Source organism: Cucumis melo, chromosome 8, assembly GCF_025177605.1.
Source record: "Cucumis melo cultivar AY chromosome 8, USDA_Cmelo_AY_1.0, whole genome shotgun sequence".
In the NCBI taxonomy this organism is placed as follows: domain Eukaryota; kingdom Viridiplantae; phylum Streptophyta; class Magnoliopsida; order Cucurbitales; family Cucurbitaceae; genus Cucumis; species Cucumis melo.
In genome coordinates this window covers 9,734,876-9,739,813 of record NC_066864.1, presented here as the reverse complement: position 1 = coordinate 9,739,813, position 4,938 = coordinate 9,734,876, and the positions used below count along the sequence as shown (strand labels likewise).

Genomic DNA, 4,938 nt, shown 5'->3' with positions numbered 1-4,938 from the left:
GTTACGCACAAGCTTCGGCTGACAATCCACCACCAGACGTTCACGCACAGACGACATTCGACCATCACAGACGACGTTCACGTACAAGCTTTGGCCGCGCCACCACAGGGATATCAATCGACTTGTCGGCGCCACCACAGACGACGTTCCCTCCCCTGATGTCCATAACAGACTTTCGCGCAGTAGATCCCCACGAATGGCCGCCCCAACTTCGCTCCACCACGTACGTTCCCGCACTGATTTGTAATGTGAGTCTAATTACTGTTGAAAACTGGTTCAATTGCAGGAACAGAGCTTCCGGCCGCAGCTGTGATACTAACATTGTGGAATATTTATTCAATTTTCAAAGTGGAAGGTTTTCATTGAAATTTTGTGTATTCAAAAACTTTTAGAATCGTAGATAGATATATTTGTAGTTGGATTCATAATGGGGGAATAATAAGAGAAAAGTTGCCTTTTCTTGAGAAGGAGGGTAAAGATCAATATGGGATTTTTTGAATATTCATTTTCTTTTCCATAGAAATGAAATTATTTGAAAGGAGTGTAAAGAAGCAGCTTTTTCGGAGTCACTGTTCACCTTAATTTCATTGTGCCCAATTTCTACTTTTTGGACAAAAGGTGGGTCTCAAACCAGCCCCCTCAAATTAAGTAGGAAGGAGACGTGCCGGATTTATTGGCTTTTTTCTTATTTTCAATTAAATTAACTCTCGCCGCAAAGGAGCAGAAAATTGCCATGATTATAGTTATGGTAACTAGCCTGCACACTGGCCTCAATTAAGAATGAAGTGGCCTCCCTCTTCCAAATTTTACTTGGCCTTTATTCGTCTTTCCTGAGATAAGAAGAGTTCCTTAAAGTAGAAAAGTAGCACAGCCGTAGATTTCAAGGATTCTATTTTGACCATTTCAAATTCATATGAGCTATCATGTTCATTTGAATACATGATTTACATGATTTTGATGTTCAAATAACACCCCTTGTAATGTCTAGAAGGTGTCACTTCAAGATTCAGTAGATTTGTGTTTGAAAGGATTTAAGCTTAGAAATGGGAGAGATGATGATAACCACCCAACACTATCATGTGTTCATGTGTCACCTACCCTAAAGATTATTCTGTATTAACAATAATTTAACGTTAAAATTGATAATCCATTCTTTGTTGCCAAAATTGGTTTGTACTTTCTTGAGTAGGTATACATCATATCAATAAATTCAACGTTGACGAATATACCATATCCATTAGATTTGGCTCTTTTGACGAATATACCATATCCATTTCTTTTCCTTCAAAAGAAAACATATCGATGCGAGTATTTGCCGATTGTCAATTGTTTTAGAAACTGAATCTTAAACGTTGTTTGCTGGTTTTCTGCTTTCTACAGAGCTGGTCGTTTTGGGGCAACGACCCAGTGCGAGCACAAGGATTGGTACGCTTTTGGAAATCCTTATACTTCATTACTTTTTCAACTGAAAATGCCAACTGAAGACTTTAGCTATCTCCTCAGTAAACCTATTTCCAACGCAAAATTTGTTTTTTTAAAAATATACATCGTTGGGGAAAGAGAACGCTTCGAGTACTGAATTGAAGCGAGACCATCAATGTCTTGATGAAGATACGGAACCCGAGTCTTTGCATAGCAAGAAACAAGCTAAGGAAGTGTCGAATGAAGACGTTCGCTCAGAAGAATTCTTATCTATGAATATGAATACTTCAAGTTACAAGGTACAAAATTAGTTGCTGCTGCTTTTCTCTTCGGAATTAGAAGTCATTACTGCCTCCATTAGCATGGTGTAAGTCTTCTCTCTTGACATAACTTTCAGAAATATTAAAGTTTATAGAGTACTCATATTCTCTTCACTCTCCTCCACATGTGAGTTCAAACACTAATTTGATTTAAGAAACACAATATGTGAACTATATATAGAGAAAATTCTCCTGATTGATATCATGTTAAACCACAACTAAATGTAACTCAAAAGCTACATTGGTATCATGTTAATCACCATTGAACCTGAAAGTTTAAATTGATAGACATATTTATGTTTATATATATTTTCTTACCTTTCTCTATTATTTTTTTCCCTTGTCAGGTTGCATCGTCTTTGAATTCCTCCTACTCCTACATATTGAACAGTAGCTCCAATGTCTTTACATGGTCTGGAAGCCTTACAAACTCAGATAATCAAGAACTTGTTGAGCGGTTGTTGGATTTGATAAAGGTTTGCATAATTTTTTCTCACCTTGCGCACAGAGTTTGGCTTCTTAACATTCTTGACAAATATGTTCTGTATGAATTAAACCTGGTTATATAAATTTGGTGCATCTCTCCACATCCATATGACATTCTATGGTTAGCTATAAACATCTCACTTTGGCAAGAGAAGTCTCGCTCATGTGAGTTCAAGTATTGTTTAGCCAGACTGGCCAAAATTCATTTTAAATTGGCTCTTTGACCAAATGGTTCACATTTTACTTATTGTTTTACCTCGTTACATTTTCTGATTGCTTTCTAACTTGAGTTTCAATTGTCAGCAGCCCAATGTGCAATCTAGATCACAAAAGGAAGGCTCAGAATCTGAACAATTTTGGAATTTGCTGGGAGGCAAATCTGAATATCCTAGCCACAAAATCAGTCGAGATGCTGAGAGTGATCCTCACCTATTTTCTTGTATTTTCTCAAGAGGTCTGTATAATTCCTCCTGCTAGTGAAAATTTTATGCTTTATCTTGTAAACTTTGCTATACTCCTAATTCTAAATCTGACCCCCTTTCCTGTGAACTTTTTGGGTGAGCATAGGCTCCTTGGGAGACCCTCCAGAATGTGTCCTGAGGAGTTTTGGTTATTAAATTCCTTTCTTGCAATCGGTCCTAGCTTGATATTGTTGTTTTTTATTTTTCTTCCGAGTTATTGGATATTTTTCTTCTTGTTGGGATCATCTGTTTGCGGAAAGAATAATCCTATTATTATCGTAACAATATGTTTTCTTTTATGCTTTACATGTTCATGAAAAGATTCCTTGCTTTGTTGTGACCATTTATATGGGGTTGTTTTGAGAAATGGCAGGTCCACATCGACGAGATGTTAATGAGAAGAGAGATTGTTTGTTCTGATATTTTGATATTTTGATATTTCTACTAGCAACTAGGTCATAACATTGTTACTTATCAATTCAACCATCCATCTTCATGTCTTTTACAGGGAGTTATCACTAAACAAATGACTGCAATAGAAGAAATGGTTGCAAGTGAGTACAATTAGCCAGACCCTCATCTTTGTGACAAGATCTTGAAGTTGGTCATTTGTGAAGCGTTCTACTTTTCTTTCTTTCTTTTTTTCCAAAGGATGATCAGTGTAATAATTAAGCTTCATAATTTCTGTGTTTGGATCCAAGTTGTATATAAATGTCACATTATTAAGATTTCATTTTGTATATGTACAAGTAAAAGATTTCGTTTTTAACTATTTGGTGTCATACAAAATGGACAATAATGCAAGGATTTAATAAAAATAAATTTGAAAAAACGACATTAAAGACAGCTTTAATGTCGGTTAAAAAAAAATTAAAGACATCTTTAATGTCGGTGGAAAAACGACATTAAAGATGTATCATAAGTGACATTAAAGGCATATTTAATGTCGGTTATCCACCGACATTAAAGATGAACCGACATTAAAGGCCTTCAATAACACCTTCAAAGATGTCGGTTTATAACCGACATTGAAGGGCTTTAATGTCGGTTTATAACCGACATTAAAGATGTCTTTAATGTCGGTTATAAACCGACATTGAAGCCCAACCGACATTAAAGCCCTTTAATAACGCTCGCAAAGATGTCGGTCGCCAAGCGACATTAAAGGCCAAATTTCTTGTAGTGGTAGCATAAGTTTCTGGGTTTAGTTATCATTATATTCAATAGAAACATAATACATAACACATATCTCTCTCTTTGATTATTTTAATTGAATTGTTCCTAGATTCTTGTACCTTGCGAGAAAAGAAATGTAATTGTAAAGTATTGGATGAAGTAATAAAAGAAGAGTTGTGCTTTTGATTATTCGTTGTGTATCTCTGTTGTGCTTATCACTTAGTTTCTAAAAGAGTTAAAGTGTTGAAGGGCTAGGTGGTTAAGCTAAGTTGGTTGTTTAAGTGCTTTTCCGGTCTGCATTGAGTTGTAAAGATCTCCTAAGTTTAAGTTGAGAGCTCCATGTTGGAGATCGCCAAGAGAAGTTCTGCTTACTAGGCATTCAACTCGTTATCTCGCGGAATGGTAGACATTGGGTGTCTAGGCGGTATGCCTCTTTTTGGTCGCATGAAGTGGCCAACGGGGCAAGGCATCATAGGTGCTATTTTTTAACATTGATATTTTGAATGTGATTTCTTTTGGAATTTAGAAAAGTATTATGATTATATGTTTGATTTATATAGGATGGATTTGATTTTTGTTTAAAATTTCTTTTCTTAGGGATATACCAGTAAAGTTAGATGAATTTGATTCAATACTATCTTCTCTCGAGTTCCTATTCTTAAGCAAGTGTCTCCTTACCCAATCAACACATAAAAGTATATATGGATAGCATGTTTGCACAATCCATAATTATGTTAGATTGAATGATTGTCAAAATAATTTATTCAATGACTTTAGCAATGAATCAATGATAGTTGAAGATGATACACAAATTAAAGTTTTGTCAAACAACATACGTAGTGATATAAATAAATTAGATGTTAATCAGCATCATCTAAGACAAATGGCTCGTGTGAGGGATGATAATGCCAATAAAATTTGAACAAACTTTGAAGAATAGATACAATTTTGTTATTGTTCTTAGTTGTGCAATGAGACTTTTTGTATTAAATAATATAACCTTTTGATAATTTCCTTTTTAGGTTTAACGTAGGATATATTTTATATATATATATTATATTATTAAAAAACAA

At 35.0% G+C, this 4,938-nt stretch overlaps 1 long non-coding RNA gene across 1 annotated transcript; it reads left to right on the top strand.

Annotated features, from left to right (window-relative positions):
• The first annotated feature begins 235 nt into the window (after positions 1 to 235).
• LOC127150574 (uncharacterized) lies at positions 236 to 3,458 on the top strand. Its single transcript, XR_007822976.1, has 3 exons — positions 236 to 248; positions 2,090 to 2,218; positions 2,535 to 3,458. It is a non-coding gene; the product is annotated as an uncharacterized LOC127150574 (long non-coding RNA).
• Positions 3,459 to 4,938: the final 1,480 nt, after the last annotated feature.